Below are 14,100 nucleotides of genomic sequence, written 5' to 3' on the forward strand. Positions count from 1 at the left end.
CGGCTTTGCCGCGAGCCGGCCAGTGACCAGCCGGCTGCTCCGCGTCCATTGCCCTATCCGGGGTCTTCCCCCCGACACAAGATCCGACAATGATAGCACAATGGGGAGAAGACAACCATCTAGCTACTGCTATGGACCCATAGTCCAGGGGTAGACTACTCACACATCACACCGGAGGCGACCATGGCGGCGTAGAGTCCTCCGGGAGATGATTCCCCTCTCCGGCAGGGTGCCGGAGGCGATCTCCTGGATCCCCGAGATGGGATCGGCGTTGGCGGCGTCTCCGGAAGGTTTTCCGTATCATGGCTCTCGGCATGCGGGGGTTTCGTCACGGAGGCTTTAAGTAGGCGGAAGGGCAAGTCAGGAGGGGCACGGGGGCCCCACACCACAGGCCGGCGCGGCCGGGGGGGCCGCGCCGCCCTAGGGTTTGGGCACCCCGTGGCCCCACTTCGTTTCGTCTTCGGACTTCGGAAGCTTCGTGGCAAAATAGGCCCACGGGCGTTGATTTCGTCCAATTCCGAGAATATTTCCTTACTAGGATTTCGAAACCAAAAACGACGAAAACGAGAATCGGCACTTCGACATCTTGTTAATAGGTTAGTTCCAGAAAATGCACGAATATGACATAAAGTGTGCATAAAACATGTAGATAACATCAATAATGTGGCATGGAACATAAGAAATTATCGATACGTTGGAGACGTATCATAGGGCATACTCTAGGCAAAATTATGGTAGAACATCTCTAGATGCCTTTCCCCTACTAGATCGTGCATAGGATGTCGTGGTAATGCGGTTCACCAAGCCATTGCCGCGGATGCGGTGAGCACCGCTGTTTTCGAACAGCGGAAGTTCCGGCCCTTCACGCCGGAACTTCCGCCCGAGCGGAACTTCCGCCGGTTCTCACCGGAACTTCCGGCCTGGCGAATTTTCTGCTGTTACTCAATATCCTGTGCAGGCTCTAGTTTTGGCCTCCTTGCTTGTGTGCACTCATTCATCATTCCTATCATATTGATGCCTTTCCAGGTGGTTCCAAGAAGAGAGGCAAGTCTCATGTGGATGAGATTGAGGAAGAACTTGAGCAAACTAGACCATCCAAGCTCACCGCTCGTCAGCAAGCAGCTCAGAGGCACAAGTCACCTGCTGTTCGAGGCAAGAACATCCATGTATCCGTGAAGAACATGCAATATCTTGAGTACAAGGAGCTCCTTGACATGAACCCTTACCTCACCCCTCGGAGCAATAGGGTTACGGATAAGCGGTTCCACAACAAGACCCAAGAGGAGATATTCTATGAGGTCTATGTGCCATTCAAGAAGGGGTAGCCCCTCAACATGCCATTGACACCGGGAAGATGGCCGCTACTAAGTACTTTGAAGAAGCCTATGCTATGTGTGGAGAGTTTGGGCTCTATCCCATTATGGAGCTCAACAAGGAGTATGATATCGGGTTGATTCAACAATTTTATGCCACCGTCCACTTTGAGCAAGATGAAGCTAGAACATTTTGGTGGATGACTCATGAGAGGCTCCTTGAGTCGAACTTGGCAAAGTTTGGAGCCGCCCTTGGATACCCTCACTACCAGGGCGTAGATGCAAATGGTTGGAGGTGCCATGATAGTTCATGGGCTCAAACAAGGGAAGTCTTGGAGAATCTCTACATCCCAGGTTGAGGTGTACTCAGGGCAAGAGTGCGGATCTTCTCCCTACTTGGGACATTATGCTTAGAGTCTACCGGGAAACCATTGGACCAAAGGGTGGCAACCTTGATGAGCTACATTTATATGAAGTGGATCTAATGGCAAACTCATTTGCTAAGAAGGGCACCGGTGAGAAACTTGATGTGATGGACTACATCTACCATGAGATGTGGTCATGTGTGATGGAGAAGAAGCTTCCCTCCTATGCTCCAGTACATTATGAAGCTCATTGAGGACACTTGGGTTGATACTTGTGAGGCTACACTCCTTCACTCCATTCCTCTCAATCTCACATCCCATGAAGTGAAGTCATTGAGGACCAAGCGCCACAACTCTCCTCTTGAAGATGTTACCCCCATGGATGAGAAGCCACCTAGCTGGGCTTCCAAGCTTGCACGCCGCATGAGACAGATTTTTTGCCTCACCTCTGCAGTCAACCACCGTCAGTATCAGCAGCATGTCGAAGCCAAGAAGTCCAGGGTTCGTCAGAAGAGCATCATGAGGGCCCTTGAGGTGGAAGTGTCTCCTCCCGGATCCGAGGAGAATATCACTTCGGAGGCTGAGTGGGTTTCTCGGCATGGTGTTCCTCTTCCTCCGGATGGCCTTGAGATCGAGTCTCCTCCTCACACTCCTCCCTACCCCGGCGCTTCATCGAACCTCCCTCCTGGCTGGGCTAACGCCGACCCTTGGGACGTGTAGTTTCTCCTATACCTTTTTGGTGCTTTGGTGCCAAAGGGGGAGAGTGAGACCTTATTAGGTTGCTCTCCGTTGGGTATTTGCATGGGGGAGTCACAAGCTCGTGTTGGCTTTGATTTTTATTGCTTGTGATTCTATTTATCCTTGTGGTGTCGAACTATGTTCTTAGCTATTTGGTTTGTAAACTCTATCTATGTGCTTGGAACCTTATCTTTGTGTATGGTAACTCCGTATGTGAGTCTTCCTTGGTTATCTATGTGTGAATGATCTTATTATCCATATGCTTATCACTATGTTGTATTGCTAACCCATGGAAGACGGATGCAAGATATAGGGGAGCTTCTTTTGTACCAATGCTCATATCTAGGGGGAGCTCCTCTATATCTCTCACATTGTTGGTTTACAATTATTCATTCCTTGCAAATACTTGTGTTGTCATCAAACACCAAAAAGGGGAGATTGAAAGAACATTTCCCGCCCTTTTGGGTTTTGTGTGTTTGATGTCAACACTAGATATATATTTATGTGTGTTGATGTAGACAGGTACAAGTTATCAAGATATATGTTGGATCGTGAATTGGTATGACTGTTCTGAAGCTCTGCAGGTTTTTTTGTTTCTGGCGGAAGTTCCGCCCTGGTTTGTTCAGCAGAAGCCTCTCAGCGCATCCTGTGTTCAGCTGTTTTCTCCCTGACCGGAAGTTCCGGTGGAGTTGGCCGGAAGTTCCGGTCAGCGGAACTTCCGCCCAACTTCCGGAAAAGTTCCGGAATTCCGTTTTTTGAGGCTCTGTGTTGTCCAGTATACTTTTCGCAAGTTTCCGGAACTTGGCCGGAACTTGGCCGGAACTTCCGGTCACCGGAAGTTCCGCCCAAGTTCCGCCCCATCTTTACTTGAGAAGGACAACTGTCGAAGGCGGAAGTTCCGGCCCTCATGGCCGGTACTTCCGGTGGAAGCCGGAACTTCCGGCCATCCTGGCCGGAACTTCGGTGTAAGTGGATTTCGTCCCCAACGGTCGGATCCGAGAGCTCCACTCATATAAATAGCTTTCTTCTCCAAAGGGACAAGTTGCTCAATCATTGCAAGAAAAATCTGCCAAGCTTCACCACCATTAGAGCCACCTCAAGAACACAAGATTTGCAAGATCTCCTTCCTCCCCCAACCAAAGCTCTTGATCTTTGGAGATTCGAAGGAGAAGACACCGATCTACATCCTCACCGAAGCGATTCTCATTTCCCCCTCTCTTGTTTGAGGGATCTCATGCTAGTGTTCCTATTTGGTTCCCTAGTTGATTTGTGTTGATGTATTGTTGTTGATTGTTGTGTTGTAACAGATTTGGGAGCCTCCAATTCGGTTGTGGATGTGCGCCCCAAGAACCTTGTAAAGGCCCGGTTTCCGCCTCGAGGAAATCCCTTAGTGGAAGTGGGCTAGGCCTTTGTGGCGTTGCTCACCGGGAGATCCGAGTGAAGCCTTCGTGGCTATTGGTTTGGCTTTCATAGCAACCACACTCCTCCAAACGTAGACGTACCTTCTTGCAAAGGAAGGGAACTACGGGAATCATCTCCGTGTCATCGCGTGCTCCACTCTCGGTTACCTCTATCCTATTCTATCTCTTATATTGCTTAGCTATATCTTGCTTAGTTGTTAGCCTTGTCATATAGGTAAATTCACTTAGTTGCATATCTAGAGAATTTACCTTTGTGTCAAGCCTAAATTGAAAAAGAACTAAAAATTGGTTAGCACCTATTCACCCCCCCCCCCCTCTAGGTGTGGCATACGATCCTTTCATCCCTGCTTCTCCTACCTTCTCTGATCTCCCTATCCATGCTCGATCTATGCCTAGAATCCTACTGCGTATGCTGCTGCTGCTCTATGTTGTGTTGCTCTATGTTGTGCTCAATCCATCGATTCATGCCTATATGATGTGCAAATGGTCACTGGTCCTTGTGTATATGCCTAATGTTCTTGTTCATATGCTTACTGGTTGATTCATATGCTTATTGGTTTGCTTCAGTGACACTTGTGGTGTCAGTGATGCTCACCCATGCTACGTGTAGGCTTCGGTTGATCCATTTCTTGGATCCCTGCTTGTCTCTGATGCTATGCTATGCTTTGTGCTTGCTCTAATTGATCCATTTGATCAATTAAATGCTAGTGGCTGGTTACTGATGGATTCCTTTGCTAAATGGATGGTTTGCTTGCTGATGCTTGCTACTCATGCATGCATATGCCCCTGTGTGTGTCTTTGCTGCCATCCATAGCTCCACTGGACTTGATCCAGTAGCTAGGATGCAATGGTACCTGCTGTTGTTGCCTCACAGTGATGCTACTGTATAAGTATTGCATGGATTTGTTATGTATTCATGCCTGGATGGATTAATTATTGATGAACTGCTTATGCAGTGTTGATTCAACGACTTGCTATGCATGATTTGATATTTCCATGATCAATTAGGAAATAAATGAAGTCTGAATCTTGTACTGGATAATGATGACTTAATGTTTTGCATTAATTGGATGGATTTGTGTTTGTTGTGACCTCGGTAGCATTGCTACTAATCGGTTGCTCACATAGTTGGCTAGATCTTGTTGGCTACTCACATTTGCTTGCATAATTGGGAATCATAATTAATATGAATGTCATTATGCTTGCATGTGAAGAAAAATATAGGGTTTCATGATGGTTATTTGCTTAGGTTTCACTGGGTGGTTCTTGGTAATTGCTATTCCTAGTAAATCATCTACTGGTGCTATCTGTGCATGTGTGCTTGCTTGTGTGCACAAGATTGGTATCTGGATGATTCTAGCTCTAGTGGTTTCCTCATCTGCTAGTGATCCTTGGTGAAAACCAAGTGATGATCATGACTGTGTCATGCATAAGCGATGGATTGGATCCATTGGATCCACTCCAGGAATTTGATATACCTTATTCCAGCTCCTAGAAAGAAATATTGTGTTGTTGCGGTTCTTCGGTGGATTTATGTTCACAGCCCTTCACCTCTAGCTCTTGGTTGATCTCCTCCTTATGTCACCATGCTTCTCGGTGATGGGTTGGTGGTTTTGGATGATTGGTTGAGTTCTGTGATGGTTGGTGCTGTTTTTGAGCAAGAACATGATGAACTCTATCCTATTTCACTCTTTGGTTGCTCGGTGAATGGTTATCCGTCGATTGTGCACCATTTCTAGGGTTTGTGCTCTTTTTATACCCCCGATACTTCTCCTCCGGCCATGCCACACAAGCACTGGCTTGCCCTGGTGACTAGGCTTTGCCTTGCCTTGCTTGTTGCTTGCACAGCAACCCATGAGTTGTGTGCTCAAATGGTGAAACTTGAGCCCACATGACGAGCTCGAGGTTTGAGTGCAGCTCCATCTTATCCTTGTGTTGTACAGGATTTCGGACAAGCACAAGTGTATGTGACACTTGGTTCCTTTCAAAACTGAATCTCGACTTTCTATTTACCCCTGTCTAGTATTTCTCTTTGTTCTTTGCAGGTTTTGAAGGTGAATATGACTACATAAGCATTTCTTCCAAGTCATAAATTTAGTATTTTAGTTTAGGATCAAATAATGTAATCTTCTTTTTATTTATGTTTATTTTTAATTAAGTTCTTGTATCAGGGATATTGTAAAGACAATGTATGTGTGTATGTCTATCAATAAAGCTCAAGGTTTAACTATGAGCTCATTTGTATTTGTATAATTCAATTTTTAAATATTTATTATATTTATATTTCAATTGGCAATTCAAAGTCATTTGAATTATGAGTTGTATTTGAATTATGAATTCATATTTCATTTTCAGTAATGCTTATTTTTTATTCTTTGAGTGTATAAATTCAATTTAACTTGTTAAATGAAATCAATTCCAAAATCAACTAGATACAAAAGAGTTCATGTCAAAATTCATAACTCAACTTGCCTAACGCTAATTGCAGTTGAGAGAGAACCTCGATCTCTCTTAGATTTAGTTGCAATAAGGCACGGAAATTTCTCTCGTTTTCCGATGAAATGCACATCCCGTTCCTAAATCTACCCTTCGATGTTCCTATATTCCGGGTTATCACACTATACTTGCCGCATTTTGCTTTAGCTAGGTAGCGCTTGCCGGTATACCGAGTAACGTAGCTTCAATTTGTCAAACTATGTAAGTTTCGATGCTCAATCGGAGCATCTATTTCATGGCAAACTATGATCATCCCTAATTTACCGTGCCATTTCGAATTCCGTTTTTGAGTTCCACTTTTACGGTTTCTAATATGTGATAATGGTTTTCCAGCCCGTAAACACGAGTTCGGTGGACTAAACTCGCATTTTTCAGTTCACGTGTTTACGGGATCCGCTAGAGAAGCTCTAAAGCAAGTAATTTGTGGGAGTAGTACTATACCGGCCCATTAACAAGTGCAAATAAAAAATTCATGTTTTTTCCAACCCCTTGGAGCATCTCCACCTGTGCCTCTCAACTAGGCACCGGCAGCGGCGCCGGGACAACCATATGGGGTGCGTCAGCACTGCATCCTCTATTTGGGGATGTTGTTCCCACACAGGCGCCAGGCCTGGATAGGATTTTTTTAGACAAACTGACAAACTAAACATTTTTTATAGTTTTATTCTCATGTTATTTTGGATCAAGGAATTAATAATATTTTAGCAGAGCGAATCCGGGTTCGCTTCGCGAGCACTAAAACATTATTTATTTCTTGATCCCGAATGGCATGTGAAATCGCTTCAGCTCTAGCCTACTAACCGTCCGGCTCTATGGAGAGGTGGACGATCGCCCGCTGCTGCACCACCTGCTCTCTCCGCTGCTTCTCCGTCGTCGATCCCCCGCTGCTCTCTCCGCCACAAATACCAAGTAGGCCGCTCTATCCGTGGTCGTCGCCTCCCGACGCAGCTACTCGCTCTAGCTCCTCCTACCGTCGACGCTGCTCCACCTCCTACCTTCGTAGCCGCAGCTGCATCTCCTCCAAGCGTCTCCGCTTGTAGACTTCCTCCCGACGTTGCTGCTCCTCCCGCACGTCCCGCCGCCGAGCAAGCTCCTTCCACTCGCTGCTGCCTCCGTACCGCCTCCCGGTGCTGTCTCTCCGCCTCCTGCGGCTACCGCCCGTCCGTGACAAATGCATCTACGGTCGCTGCTAGCTCCGCCTCCTCCCACGCCTCGTACTCTACGAGCTACGGGTCCTCCTCCACGGCATCTACGGTCGCCGCTAGCGCCTCCTCCCACGCATCGTACATTGTGGGTTTAGATTTTTGCACGACTGAAGTGAGAGGAGGGGAAGGAGGGGTTAATATAGACCGGCGACGAGGCGGGGAAACCTCCCGCGTGGCACCATGGCGGGAAATCTCCCACGCGGCGCCCTAGCATCACCGACACCGCGGTCCCATCGCAAAGCGAGGCGCCGGCGCGCCCGATTCGCGTCCTTTGCGAAGGGGCCGACACGGGGTTGCCGGCGCTTCTATTGGGCTCGAAAACTAACCGACGCTTTTTGTGGCGCGTTAGTGTGAGCCCATTTCGGTCGCCGGCCCCAAAACACTATCGGGGCCACTATGCGGCACCCTGGTGGAGATGCTCTTACCACTTTTTAGATACATGAAGTTTAAAATTTAAGGATTTTTTAAAATAAAATTCTAAATATATTTTTAAACTAAACATTATTTAATCTCGAGTGTTTCGAATTTGAATTTTTATAAATTTGTTTTCAAATAAAATACATTTTTCAAGCCTGCACATTTTTGAAAAGTGAACATTTTTTAAAAGAAGATTCTGGATATTTTTGAAAATGAAATATTTTATGAAATTTGAAGAGAGAAAAATATCCAAAAACCTAGAAAAGGACAAAATACCAGAAACGAAATTGTCAAAAACTTAAAAATTACCTTGGGTCGCTGCCATCCGCACCATGTATATAGGATTTTCGGGGAGATGATCCTGTGCTGGGACTACCAAGGGTGCGCGAGCCTCATTCAAGAATTTGTCCATTCAAAGTCGTGCGAGAGGAGGCCGACTCCTCCCTGTATATAGTAGGTCTTCTTGTTCTACCCATGTGGAGTATGGTCTTATGCCATTAGCCTAGAGCAGAGTTGCAGATCTTCGCGGCCAGGTCTGTCGATTTCTAGGGTTCATTCTTCTCACGTCCTTGCGTCTCTGGTCGAAGCTGGAGGTGGAGGATATGTGCACTGCTCCTTCCAATAAGACCGTGGTCTTGTGCCATATTCTGATCTGGATCCAGTTCAGAAGCATGGTGGCTTTCTCTAGCCCTTTGGCGGCGAGGGGAGAAGGTGGCCTGGTGTTTCCCTCTCTGGAGCTGGAAGATGGCGGAGAAGTTCGGCTTCAGTTACTCTCTAGAGAGTTCATCAGCTGGGGACCGATGCCGGCGTCGATACCTTGCCCTACATCATATGGATGAAGGGCGGCTCTCTACCAGGAGTTCAATCTCCATCTGGAGGCCTTGTTCATGGGCAAATCGTTGGAGCTCGCCATCAACCCACCTCCAAGTGATTTGTCCCTGGAGGTGCAGAGATGGTCGGCGATTTCGACTCTTCCTGGGCAAGAAGAGAACAACGAGCATCACTCTTTTGGACCTCGGTGCGGCTTGTGCCTGGAGGCCGCCGTGGTTTAGTCTATTTTTATTTAAAATAAAGGCCGTGCAGGAACCTCTGCCACTGGATATGGGACTTTGCTCGGAAAATACATCGGTGCACATGAGTGTCAGGGCACCTTATACATGAAAAAAGTCAGTAGTAAAGGAGGCCAAAAATCAAATATTTTTTTAGAATCAAAGATGATCATGTATTGTTCTTGTATAAAAAAATTCACCATGGAATGATTTTCATTGGTGCTTGGCTAAAAAAAACTTTAAACACCCTATGTATAGGTACTATTCACGCTATATTCAGTCATAATTTTTTTCCCTTTTGTCTGAAGTAAATGGGAATCACTTGTTGACCAAATAATTTTATATAGTACAATACTTGATCATCTTTGATTCGAAATAATTTCTGAATCTTTTGACTTTATTTGAAATTACTAATTCTTTTGGGTGTATACAACCCCGTCGATGGCCATGATCGAAAAGATCGATCGATCAGGGCCCCCAAATTTCAGGGGCCCCCGATTTTCTGCAGCCCAGGCCCAACAAAACACGACCGATCAGTTTGCCTTCTCGATCGGCAACCGAGAGCTCCATAAACCAAGACGTTCTACTTCTTAGCTGCTGCGCTGCTATTCCGCCTCGTGCCGGCATGGGATACTGGGCGTCCGGCCGTGCGCGTGCCCGCCGCCTCCGGATCCCGTTCCCGTGATGTGTCCTTGCCGGCGAGTCGGCGACCCGACGTCAGGTTCACCAAGACACCAATCAGCGGTCAGATCAGTTCACAAACTTCAGTCTTCACCGATCAGCGATCAGGTTTGTTTAACTAGCAGTGCCATGTCCTGAATTTCACTCATAAGAAATAAGGACAGATTCAATTGCTATTAAACCAGTGATGCGTTAAACAAACCTGAATCTAAATAACTTGCTGCTCACGAACTTGTTGCTGTTTCAGACTTTCAGTTTAGAGCTGCCACACAGTAGTCTGTAGTCAACAACTAGTCATGAACTCATGATGCCTTATTTTGTATTTTTGCTAATTTGATAACTCTGTCGCAAAAGAGTGCTCTAGACCTAGTTGTCATGAAAAAGTTTGAAACAAATTCTGAAAATCAAACTCTCGTTGATAATGCAGTAGAGGGTGAGGCTCATACCGCAGAATTTGATGAAGGTGACGATGGTAATAGTGGCGATGAATGCGCTGATCCTAGTATGGAATAGTGCACATAGAACTTATATAGTTAAGTGGACTTGTGATATCATTTTGCTGGTAATTGAGTTTGAATTAAAAAAAAGAGCCCCATTTCGTAAGTCGCACCGGGCCCCATTTCCTGGAGACGGGGCTGGTTGTATATAGAGTACCAAAAAATTCCCTTCCGATTTTACTCATATCTCTCTTGTCCTCCCGCTTCTTCTTGCAGCTGGGCAGTAGATGGGCGCCAGCGGGAGCAGATAATTTTCTTCTTTCGTCAGGTTTCCTTGAAACAGATCGATGCTCCGGAATCTCCTGCGGTCCTGCCTGGCTCCAACGAGCCATTGTCCCTGAATGCTTTCCACTCCTGCTAGCAGACATTTGTTTGGTCAGATAGCACTGGATGTCCCCGGCACAAAGTACTACGGTTGTTGCAAAGCTCAATTCCTTTTCGTTTCATATCATACAACGGTTTTGTTAATACAGTAACTAGTGTCGCAGTCTTGCAGGATAATTGATCGTGAGACTCATTATATTTCATGTCATGTCAGTGACAGAGATTCTTAACCACTACTGGCATCCTATGTAGATCTTGCGATATCATTGGCTCATTGTCATTGCTACCACTAAACCAGCCGACTGTTTACATGCAGAGCCTGGAGAGGTACAGGCTCTATTATGCAGTGTTAGGTGAACTTGACACTTTAGCTAGCTGTAAGCTGCCCAGAAAATTACAAGACGAATCTCAGATGAGAGGGACCTCCGGTAATGTCCAAAAGTCTATATGTCAATTCAATTCAGTAGATACCCAACAACTAATCAACCGACCATCTTCCTTCTTATGCTCCTGAGAGATACTTTTCTGAGAGACTTCACCCTCCTGATCAAATCGTCTAAGGCCTTTTTTTTTTGTTGTTGTCATGACCGGACGTTGTGCTCTTGGGTGTCGGTTCTAGTTGGTTTAGAGGTTGCATTCTTTTGTTGTTTTTTCTCTTGTGGGTGTGTTGTTGGTATGGACTTGGCCATATTGTTGTAGGTTTTCGCTCGGTTTTCTCCTAAAAACTGAGCAACTTCTTCTTAATTAATAGATGAGGTAAAGCTTTTGCCTCCGTTTTAAAAAAAAAAAAAAATCAGTAGATACCCCCAGTCACCAAGTGTTTGGTCTTTTGCTCCTCCTGGCCGGGACCAGTCCATTCTTGGGGCCGTTTCATTACTTTCTACGAATGTAGTACTGTAATTATTGTTGCAAGATCCACCTTTTGATCTCACTAAAGTTTAGGGTCCCTACTATTTCGGGTCTAGACGCGCAAACTTTTATTTGGGTTTTATTAGATTTAGGTGGTCTGATGTATAAGCAAATGCTCTGAGTATTGGATGTCTTTGTGTTAAGAACCGCTAGTGAAGAAATCAGGATTTGATCAACTAGATAGTGTTGATTTATAGTGTTTAATCACTGTTGGATAAGGCTAGGCAACGCTTAAGGGCATCTCCAACTGGGAGATCTAAATCGACGTGACGGCCATCCGTTTGTGTTCGTTTAGGTCGGCGCGCAGGTAGTGGCTGGCGTCCGCCCGATCGTTTGGGTCTTGCGCTGCACCAACGCGGTGAAATATGGGTCGCGGTCAAAGTATTTGGCATTTGGCCTTTAACTTAATACTAGGAAAAAGCTCGTGCGTTGCTACGGAAAATAAAACAAATAGTGGCAAAAAGAGGTCTTCCATTTGTAAAACCGCTCCTTTCGTTTTATCCCAAACAATTTTTCTTTCTTTTAAATCGATTCATCTTAATATATATTTCAAACAACTTTTACTTATCTCAAATTTAGCAATGGATAGTATAATATGCAAACAGTCTATTTCTTTTGCGGTGTTGAGTATAGTTTGAATCGTTTGGATATTCTTCCCGTGTGGAAGGTATACCCTAGTGACTTTGGACATAGACTTATCTAAAATATTTTAAAAAGAGTAATTTGGCACATGTGGGCTTGTCCTCGTTTAAACCAAAATTAATCACGCTGGAGAATGGAGTAATTGTTCAGCTTAAGGATCTACTAACACCATTGTCAAGAAATTTCTTCAAACGTTAAAAAGATCTATCAACTCAGAATTATTATGCAAGTAAAGTCTTGAAAGTAGCGCATTGTTGGCTGAAAATTTGTACCAAAGGAATCAGCAATCAAACCATTTGGAGCTAGTGAGTCCAGTAAATGCAATAAATTCCTTGTTATGCCATAGGACAAAGAAGCTCTTAATTTCATGGAATTTCTTGGCATACAGAACTCTAGTGATTATTCCAAAAAAAAACTTGTATTTTCCTTCAAATAATACCTTGACTTGATTTTTTCCACAATGACAGAACCTTATGCAAGTCCAGGCTATTCGGACCTTTCCATCGATCTGCTGATCCACATGGTGCAACTTGTGGAGCTACCGGATGAAGTAGCCTTCAGTTCTGTGTACGTGCCATGCATGGCGCTCCTGCCTCTACCACGGCTGCCCCTGCGATCCCACCTCGCCGCACACCATGGCTCATGTCCTTGGCGACGGAGCATCTTCATGAAAGCAAACAAAGTCGTAAGCTCTCATCATGGATGGCTCGTGGCGCAGGCAATCTTCAAGCTCTTCACGTTTTCAAATTTTTATTGGCCCATGGGCGGAGGAGGCGATGAGCTGGGCTGCTGCACGGGTTTGCGTTTGCTGATGGCCTTCCTCGCCGAGTATACAAGGCTTCTTCGATCTATCTTTCTGGCCTTGTATATACTGCCTGGCATGGACTGCTCCTGATCTGCGCCGCCGGCGTACTTGGTGAGTTGGTGTCGACTATGGCCGAGCAAGCCTCCACTGTCAGGGAGGTGCGCAAGCATGACGGCAGGCTTGACCTTGCAACTTCTCCGAGGGCACAAACGTGCCTCGATCTGAACCAGAATCGATACTCCAAGGCATTAAGGCAAGAATCAGTCACCAGATCAGAAAGCTGGAGGACCTTCATCGCCTCCACCGAGTCCACCATGCTCAAGAATTAAAGAGCAGAAGATGAAAACACACGCTCTAAGGCAGAGCAAAAATTGCTTCGGGACAGGTTGGAGTAGCAGCCGCTTGCCGACGGCCTCTTGCTCGCCACATAGTCGAGGATCTTGCGGTCGCGCTCGGGTTCTCCTAAATCTCGGCGCCCACACGGGATTCCGTAGGATATATATATGATGGAGTTGGATTCATGAATCGGGGCAGGACTCTAGAGTCTAGACCCTCGTGTCAAACTTGGAGTAGTAGTCCCACGCAGACGTATCCGTTTTGAACTCATCTTTTTTGCGCTGTGCAACATCAGGAAAAGGAAAGGTTCGACGGACGATGACGGACGATCTAAACACACGGACGAAACCAAGGAAACGTTCCTCCACTTTATTATTAGGTATAGATAAGGCGTATAAAATCATAAGAAAACTATAAATAAGTTTAAATTATCTAGATTTATTACATAAAATTATTGTACACCTATTACATGACAAAATACCTGATCAAATAAAATGTAAAATGATACAATGACTTAGGCATTGTTTTCTTGGGATTTTCATCATTGTTGTTGTTTGCAACATTGTTGCCAACATGTGCCCACATGTGCTCAACCAAATTAACCTAGAGCTGGTTGTGAACCGTTTGGTTTCAAATTTCGTGATGCACGTGAAGGATATCCTGGAATGAAGCCGGACCACCTTGAGGAGCAACCAACTCTTCCCGGCCTTCCCAATCATTATCATACAGTGAATCATCTTGCTCTACCTCAACAATCATGTTGTGCATGATTATACAAGCGGTCATCACCTCCCACATGGTTTGCACACTCCATGTTCTAGCAGGGTGCCTGACGATAGCCCAACAAGCTTGGAGGATACCAAACGCTCGTTCGACATCTTTTCGGGCTGCCTCTTGCTCTT

The sequence above is a fragment of the Lolium rigidum genome, chromosome 2 (genome assembly GCF_022539505.1).
Source record: "Lolium rigidum isolate FL_2022 chromosome 2, APGP_CSIRO_Lrig_0.1, whole genome shotgun sequence".
Lineage (NCBI taxonomy): Eukaryota > Viridiplantae > Streptophyta > Magnoliopsida > Poales > Poaceae > Lolium > Lolium rigidum.